Source organism: Helianthus annuus, chromosome 6, assembly GCF_002127325.2.
Source record: "Helianthus annuus cultivar XRQ/B chromosome 6, HanXRQr2.0-SUNRISE, whole genome shotgun sequence".
Lineage (NCBI taxonomy): Eukaryota > Viridiplantae > Streptophyta > Magnoliopsida > Asterales > Asteraceae > Helianthus > Helianthus annuus.
The window spans coordinates 57,161,542-57,171,390 of record NC_035438.2 but is presented as its reverse complement, the minus strand read 5'-3'; the positions used below and the strand labels follow the sequence as shown (position 1 = coordinate 57,171,390).

At 36.6% G+C, this 9,849-nt stretch overlaps 1 long non-coding RNA gene across 1 annotated transcript; it reads left to right on the top strand.

Annotated features, from left to right (window-relative positions):
- The first annotated feature begins 4,927 nt into the window (after positions 1-4,927).
- Positions 4,928-7,267, top strand: LOC118479900. Its single transcript, XR_004861399.1, has 4 exons — positions 4,928-5,303; positions 5,384-5,518; positions 6,211-6,268; positions 7,091-7,267. It is a non-coding gene; the product is annotated as an uncharacterized LOC118479900 (long non-coding RNA).
- The last annotated feature ends 2,582 nt before the right edge of the window (positions 7,268-9,849 follow it).

The window sequence follows — 9,849 nt, the reverse complement described above, 5'->3', positions numbered from 1 at the left end:
AAGCAAACTAGGTAACTATTCAGAAGACACGTCAGAAAATTCACGAATAACTGGAAGATACTCTATCTTCCTTTCTTAAAGTGGCGAATCGGTGACAAGAGCTAGTATAGTAGAGTAGCCCTTCCGTAGACACTTCTGGGCTTTCACGATTGAGACGATGCCAACAATGGCACCACTACGATGATCTCAAACTGATAAGGATTCCCCACTGGGGAGAGGGATACGCACGATTTTCTCTTTACAGAGAATTTCCGCTTGATGCATAGATAACCAAATCCATGTCAACGACCACGTCAAAACTTACAAGAGTATTGGGAAGTAGGTCAATGTCGAACACTTGACCCATGAGATCGAGTTTGCATCCTATCCAAGCTATCGTGTTGCTATTACGCCTGGTATAGCCTATGCCATGCTAAATGTCCTTCCATGAGCATCGTTCCCAATGTTTGTTGTTTTCGCTACGAGAATTTCCAGTACCGTCGTCGTTCCTTTGGTTATGTGTCGTCTTAACAACTGCCAATCCATGCCGTAGGCACCTTCGTCCTCATACTGTAAGCTATGATTACGAGCGCTTCAATGTCGCCGTGCTTGTTGCCCTTAATGTCGCTGCTTGTAACGGGGTCCTGTGACATTTCACCAACAGGGTACATCTTTTCGTATTCCGTGCCACGTCTTAAGACGCTACTCATGGTGCGGGCGGTTACACAGTCTGCTCTACAGTCAATCGTCATCGATTTTGTCCTGATTGGTTCGTAAGAGTCGACTCCCATGAGTCTCTGGCTAGAGTTAAGGATTCGATTGGGGTCAAATCGCTATTGTTCGTTGTCGGTAACTAGGGTCGTTCAAATGCTGAAGTCGGTAAGGTACTACGTTTACCCTCTTATCCATCGTCCTTGCAAGTTGACTGAGTAATACACGGTATGTCGCGAGAGTGTTGTAGAAGTGATCGCACTTCGGGATCTAAGGCGTCAACACGCTAAGTTCCAACAAACAAAGATAAGTGAGGAAAGTATCGTCCAATCATTTGACGCTAAGCTATCCAACTCAGGGACGTTCATACTAGCACCTAACATTCTACACAGTTCGCTAGGCGTTCAGATGTGTGATCAGGTGATACTCAATAGCATCGAGATTCGTAAGGATTCAAAAAGGGGTGAAAAGATCATGTTCGAGTAGGAGACAATCACTGCTATGACTCCTATAGACTGCTGAGTTCTAACATAACACCAACTAGCCGAGCGGAAACCTTTTCACACTCGTTAAGCCTCACTGGGACTTGCATGCACCTCGCGTTATTATTATGTGTGCACCCATAATAATAAGGCGATTTGCATGCTCATCTCAGTGCCTCTTAACTTGCGCTAAAGGTTTCCCCACATTCAAATAGCAAGCGAAAGGTTTTATAGGATCAAGAATCACAATAGTCGAAGGAAAGTGTCACACTAGCAGTTCACATAACAGGGGTTGGTAATGTAAGGGCTCATGCTGTTGTGCCAAGTGTGCATTCACGTGTAATGTTATACATAAGTGTACACTAGATATACTATGTAATAGTAAATAAGAAACGAACCTTGCAGTCTGGAGCTGAGTGTCATGGTCGATTTCGGTACTGTTCGGTTATAGTCTGGTTTTATGAAAACGTTTTAAAACCAAGTTCACTATAACCAGTGGCTCTGATACCAAACTGTCACACCCCCAAATTACCACATAGGGAGTGTCCCTGTTAGGCGTGTGACATACCAATAACGAGCCACTAATTACATTGAACCCATACAAGTTATAAATAAAATCCCCATTATTAATAAAAACATCTTCAACAAGTTTTAAACGAAAATCAATAAGTTCAGCGGAAGCAAATAGTAAACGAAATTTAAACTGTTTCAAAACCAAAGTATAGTATCAAGAAATCAGTCACATAAATCCTTCCTGTCGACCCATGACCACTCCAGCTACTCCAGACAGCAAGTTCCCAAATCCAAGATATCTAACGACCTGCGAGCATGCAACAAGTGTATCAGACAACGCTGGTGAGTTCATAGTTTTACGAAAACATTGATTACCAAGTGTTTAGTTAATCCATTGAATTTAATTCCGAAAGTAATGTTGAAAACAATGTTGATAATACCCCAATACAAGACGGCTTCTGATTATTTTGCCCTTTCTCCAATGCTCCTATCAAAGCATTGGTCATGACTAGGTCATTAGTTCAACACCCGTCCTCCCAGATACGGGGTGAGGTTGCCAAACCTAAGTAGCGCTACTAACTAATACCATGTTACCTTCCTGGTAACCAAACAACACGGAGGGACTTTAAAGGTGATAGGAAGAGTATATTATCCAACATTCCCGTTTTTACCCAAAAGACTTATCCCTGCCCGGGATACCCACTGATTGTCCCAACCACCGGGACGCATGCTCAAGAGAGATGAACTCACCTTTGGTTTGCTCGGTTAGATTAAATGCTCGTTAAACAGTTGATCAATCAATTCCTATCGTGGTTATCAAAGTCAGTCAGTTTTATGAATTCAAATTCACGTATCTAGTCACACGTATTGCTCAAGCAATAAACAACCAAACATGTAATCATCACGTATGTCATAACAAGCATAGTTCGTACTATCCCACAAGTTGTAGCAAGTATCCATACCGACACACTTTCACATACATACATAATTTACTGGTATACACTTCAAGCCCACATATCACTAGTTCACACCTACAAACTCATGTTCACTAATTAAGTAATTCCCTATGGTGCGGCCCAATCAAGTTAACAACCCAACATCTTACAGCCCAACATAAATGTAATGTGTGAGGCCCAAATGAGTCAATTAACCCAATTACGTATTATGCAATATTTATTTTGTGTGGGGTCATCGTTTACCCTTTTATTCCTGATTGTAAATGGTCCCCATGACCATTACTGTGAAACCACCCAAGCCAAAAAAATATGATGAACAATTTTCAAATCACATAAGACTATCATATCCCAAGTGGTACCCTACGCAAGGATACTTGTACTTTCATGGAACCCAATAACAACATCTCTTCTAGGCAGCCATTAACAAAGCTTCTAATATCAAACCTACATGTGTTGTATACCGGAACAGGTTCGTTTAACGTTTAACAGAAGTTGTTATCATCACTTATAATCATACTACATGAATCACTCTTATCAACTAACACACATCATCTACACCACTTAACCATATAGCAGATTTCACGTCAAGCATTCATCGGCATCGATTTTTCATTATGATCATAAAACCTACATATAATCGTCACGGCTGCTATAATATATAAACATTTATAGATATCATACGGATTCAGTCGTCATCAACTATCGAGTTTAATAGCATATACCCTAAACATATCTAGATCACAAAGAATCTACAAATCAATTTGTACATATCAAACCTTAAACAGCAAGCATTAATCTAATTCAAAACAGTTTGCATATAACCCATTCTCTTGCATGACATAAGTCAAGGTCGAAGCGAAACCGAGATAACGAAACCTTAAGATGAGGCTACGAAGTGGGAGGCACTTACCGGTGGTGATCTTGGGTGGTTATTTCCGAGTCAACGGACGTCGAACAGAGGTCACGGACGGCGATTTGGCGCTACAGTTAAGGTTTACGGCATAGGGGAAGCGAATAACCAAGATACAATCTTTTTCCTTATAAAACTCAACAACTTACGTAATATATGAAGGATAGGGGTTTGAGGCGGTTTAGGAATTCGGGACGGTGATAAACGTGGAGAGAAAGAAACGAAGTTGGGCTGCACCTACTCGAGGGTGCTGTTTGGGCCGAAACCAGTGGAACAGCAACATTTCTATTTTTGTTGAACTTGGCATACGTACATGGGGGTGGGGAAGTTGGTTTGGGTTTATTTTAATTATGTAATTTATTTATTATTATTTTTTTTTTCAAACATATTAATAACTAATAAATATATATATATATGACCCACCAACTAACATTGATTTATCATTTTCACGCTAAGGGTTCGGGCCTCAAAAGTTTCGAGTTACACGGGTTATGTCATGGTTCAAACGGTTCGGATAGGTTCTTCGCCAAACGGACTTGGTTTCGACTACAAGTTTGCACACAATAACTAAACGAGTATAAATTTAATTTGTCGAACAAAAATAGATAAGTATATATTTAGTTGTAAGGGCGAAACGAACGATTTATATTTCGAAGTTACAGGTTGTCACATAAGTACTTCTAGATTTACTTTGTTTTCCATCCCCGCCACACGCTACTACAAAAAAAAAATACTTTCAACAATGAAACAATCACTGATGACAGAAGTCGGCATTGATAACCAACGAATCAGCTACAGAATAATGGTAGTTTACAACTTCATATGATTAGGGGCTTAATAGTGTTGGCCCCAATCAATCTTTACAACTTGATATTGAAACTTGAAAAGAGAAAGAACAATGAAACTGACAAAACTTCAATATGATAGAATGATTGTGATGATATAGAATGAAAACCAAACCCTAATTATACTAATTGAAAGGTTGCGTCTTGAACCATCGCGACCCTTGCTTCAATCGATGTGTTTGTTGATGTTTGGCGCCATCTGAATTGGCATGTCTTTCTTGATACATTGCATTCCCTTAGATGTAGATTACAGACTTTCAAACTTGTTGCTTGTAATATAATATAAAATCTATTAATAATAGTAGTAATAAAAATAGATAAATAATTTTCTTTGTTTGTTAATTAAATATGTCTATATACCTATGCATGTTCTTTTTGGTTCCACGTAAATAAAAAAAAAGCAAGAAAAGAATAGATAAAAGAAATAGAATAAACAGTTTAATAGTTTTGAAACTCTTATCAAATTCATACATTTCGCATTGCCTTCTTTATCCATTCAAACAATTGTGCCGCATATTGGGGAATGCACCGCTGATTCTCGTTTAAAGTTGAACCATCATTCGAACTCCTCTTATACGAGTCTGATCCGCTCTATTGTGGTTGTATGGTCGCCACACCTCTGTTCGACGCCACCGGTTCAGTCGTTCCAGATCTCAATCTCTGGTTCATTCCGGTCACAGGTACCTAGTCGCCGATTCGAAACCATCAGATAGACTGCCCGCACCCCAGTGACCACAACGATCGCCGCCACAACCACCGCGATCGCCGCCACACCTAGTTCAAAGCTTTTGATTAGCGTCTCCGACTCACCAACTGCGACCATCTCTATTCATTGTCTTATATAATCGTCTCCGCACCTCCGTCTGTCGCGAAATTTTGTCATTTGATGCCTCCGATCCGCAATCAGGTATCATGTTAATTATCATCTTCTTTGCCATACTTCTGTTCATCGCCAAGTTGCTTAGTCTTTATTTTGTTAATCACTAGTTGTATTCCGACGACTTCGACAACCGTCACCAACGGACGAACCACCACTTCCTGTCTTAATCGTTGCCGCCGTGACTACGCGTAAACCGGCTATTCCTTCGTTTGGCTCGGTTTCTGTCCGATCAGAAGTGGAAGGTGAGTTGTATATTCCGTTTTTATGTTCTAGTAATTTGGCGTAGTATGGGGTTGGGCTCTCGGATTTCCGGCGCGACACGCTATTGAAAGAAAAAGAAAAGGGTGTGTATATATGTTAATATAGATATGTGAGGGTGTTGGGTATTGTACTGTGTATGTTTGCAGGTGTGTGTAAGTATGAATGTGTGTTGTGAGTGTTAAAGTCATTGTGTTATGGATGGTAAAACTTGATTATGTTCGGTTCAGTACCCGGTCATTAGAGAAGATGACACTTTTTACCTAGATATTATGTATATGATATTTCGTTTAAATAAGAATGCTATGAAACTGTTTTTTTTATAGCTAAAGTCAACCGTGAACTTCATGAAATTATAATCATGCATTTTCCTCATAAACAAAACAACTCCATGTTTTATATTTGTGAATCTAAGTAAGATAATTGTATATTTAAAGTTGTTTTCTTAAACTTATATACTAGGGAGGAGACATTTATTTTTATAAACTTTAGGCGATTAGTTCGCCTAAACCGAATGGTTGTTATTATCATCATATTATTATTTTGTTAATTATTAAAATAAAGGATTAGGTTCTAATTGTTAGTCGCCGGAAAAGAAAAGAAGAATTTGACGAACGGGTAGATTAGATGAATTATTTATCATATATCTTATCTGAGAATAAAACATGGGATCTAGGTTCGCTTACGAATTAAGGACGGACTGGTTTTTGAATTGCTTTGCTTGCTCAATCAAGGTACGGATTCTGTTTTCTTTTCATCGTAGTATACTTTCATTTTCCGTTACTTGTTGGTACGGATTCCTATTCTTGACATCATAGTATTTTTATTCAAGTCCATTACTTTGTAGTATGGGCGTTTTTGTTAGATTTTTCGGTTTCGTATTGTTATATGACTAGTATATATAATAGCATGCAATAGACTTTAGATCTTGTGCTCGTTATTGCATGTTCCCTTATGATACGTTTATTTCTAATATAGCTTTGTACTCTGTCACCCGACCAATTATAAGTTAAGACTTGTCGTTGGGGTGTCAACGGCATGGCACTCATCGTGACAGTGCGTAACTAAAGTTCACGGCGTTTCTAGTTTGTGCTTGTGTAGCACATGGCCCCTAGAGGCGAATAGATCGATCTTAGCTCTGACTCCTGACTCTTGACTCCTGTTGAGATGGAATAATGTGTGTACACCTATACGCACCATCTCGGCGCATGGACTATAGCCATGCACGTCTCTGTTTAGGCTCGTGGGTGCTTCTATATTGCGTGACTTGTTTTACTGTTATATGTTGTCATGTATGTCTTGTCTCTGTTATGATATGTTGATGTGATTATATGCATCTGATTATGTTCAGTATCTGTTATCTATTCAGTATAAGTTTTGGGATTCAAGTTATAAAAATATTTGTTTCAGTGCCATCTTTTGGATTTGTTAGTGTTGGTACAGATCCGTTTTGCTTTTGTATGTGTGCCTTACTTTTACTGTTGATTTCTCCGTTACTGAGCAACTTTTTGGCTCAGTCATATTTTCTTTCTGGTGTTTGTCTTATGTGTTTGTAGGTAATCAAGGGAAACGGGGATGAGGGAGAGAAAAAAATGAAGTTTATGAAGTTTTTGAAGTTTCCGTGTTTACTTATTTTTTTAGTAATTGAATAATATAAGACCTAGGTTTTCTGGTGGATTCGAGACTTTTGTTTCTTGGTTTCTATCGTTTATTGAAACTCTTTGGTTTTTGATATCTGTAATAGTGACATGCCAGCCCGTTCCGGGTTGGGGTGTTACATTGCTTCTGGTCCTTATACTAATTCACTAATCTAAATACAACATAAACTTAACTAATAACTAATTACATAAACAACCCTTGAACTTAAGGATGTGAAGGGATTAAATCTTCATTCACTCCCTTAATCACGAACATCCATAAGTTGTAGATTTTGAACTCCAAGCAGTTTTATCTTCTCGAATCTCCTCGGTATCCAACACTTCACAGGGATTTTCTTATTCATGAACCATGCTCGTCACGAACCTTAATTCTTCCTCACTAGCCATGTTCCTCACGAACCTTGCTTCACACGAACATTTGGATTCACACTAGTCTTGACCATACTTGATTTGTATCACACGAACTGTCACACCCTGACTTTTGCGGAAGCGTGATTTGGTGTGACTTGCTTAATATCATTGCATTCAACCATAACAAACGACTATATGATAAACTAAAGATGATCATCCATTAATAAGTTTAAAATATCACAAACATCATTGTCTTGAAATCCCAACACAGACTTTGAATCCACATTACAAACAATGCAAATTGTTTTAGAGTTCCAAAAGGACTCAGCAAAAGACATTATCAAAAACTAGGATTTGGAATATGTAACCTATCCAGGATAGGATACACACTCTAAATCATTCGACACATGACATTTTTTATTCCAAACAACACTTGAAACTTCAACGCTCGCCAGATCCATACTTAATTTCCTGAAATACATGTAGTTTGAAAACATCAACAAAAGTTGAGCGAGTTCATGTGATTTGTATGTGTGCACGAATCGTCCTTGAAAGCATTTGTAAGTATGTATGTATGTATGTATTTGTAAACTGGTATGAAGCAACAAGGAACAGATCAATTAATGTGTAGCTAATACATTAACATGTGTGAAACGGCGTAGGAAGGCTCAAACCTAGCAGATTTTGTACCGGACCTCCGGCTATAAGACATAGTCACCACATAGGCCAAACCCCGGTCCACATGGGTGTGGGCTCGCTACACCCAAATAGATCTATCACTCATGTCCCTCGGTCCTAAAACGAGGATTAATGGTCTTAAGAGTGCGCCTACCCATTCACATGATCTAACAGTATTTTCCTTAGCTAACCATACCATTTGTAATTGTTTGTAGACATTTTGTAACATGTACTTCAACCCCGAAGTTATAAAACAAAATAGTTAAAGGAAAAAGGGGGACATAAACTCACGGTTTTGCGTTCTTCGTAATCAACTGTAACTCAAAGCTTCTCATGGTGCACACGACTACCTACAACGTGCTACGGTCTATTAGACGAGCGTGTCGTGCCTTGACTTAGTATTAATTAGTGTCTTTGAGTTACGTTTCATTGTATCTTCAATAATATTCCAAGTTATATAATTATTTGTTAAAATAATAAATATTTTCACTTAAATTATATTTATTAAATTTTGGAATAATAGTTAAAATAATATATTTTAACTTATCACACTTTTGTATTTATACATGTATATCCTTCCCAAGGATGGGTGTATTTGTATTCGTAACTTCAACTTGTATATTTTTGCCAAGTTTTAGTAGCGTATTCCGGGGTGTATTTATACATACGAGATTACGTATTTTCTTGTAATTGTTAAGTATTCTTATACTTAATTTTGTATAAGTTTTTCTGGAAAAATATCTCTATTAAAAAATACATTAATATATTTCCAAAATATATATTTTAAGAAACATTACTTAGAAAAATTATTTATAATTTTTTCCTCGGCAAAAATATTTATAAATTTCATACGAGTCTCCATAATAATATATTTTCAAGTCTAACTTAGAAAATATATATGAACTCATTTTTCATCCAAAATAATATATTTCCAAGTTTATTTAAAAAATACATTTTCTCCCAAAAATAATGTATTTCATGTTTGTTTGAGAAATTATATATTTTCTTACAAAAATTAATACATCTTCTAATAATTCCAAGAAAATTAACATATTTTTATTTGCCCAAAAATAATATATTTTCTCATAGCCAAAAATATGATATACTTTGTAATACTTGTAAAAATTTTATTTTTGTTCTCTTGGTGTCCAAAATACTTATTACCAAAATATACTTATGAATAAATTTCCGGAATATTTTGTGAGTTATATTCCTTTGTTTGGTTCCTCTCATATTTTGGGTATAATTTGTATATTCATATTCTTGGGATTTTGGTAATATTTTGGATTGTAATTTTTGGTATTTTGATGAGTTATATTATTTCAAGTCTTACAATAATATAACTAATATACATAATATACAAATAACCACACACATGGTGATTTCTAAATATATATTTCCTAAATACATATTTAGTCACTTTTATTTATAAAAACCAACCTCCAATATGTATAATTTTTGTAACAAAAATTATGGAAAACTTTACATGAAAATTCATGGTTTGAAATATACTTGTAAATATTTGTTTAAAAATATTTTTCTAAGTGTTTAATTTTTTTTGAAAAATTTTCCATAATTTCCCCTAAAAATGGAGGTTTCCATGCCTTCAAGGCATATCATTTTCATTT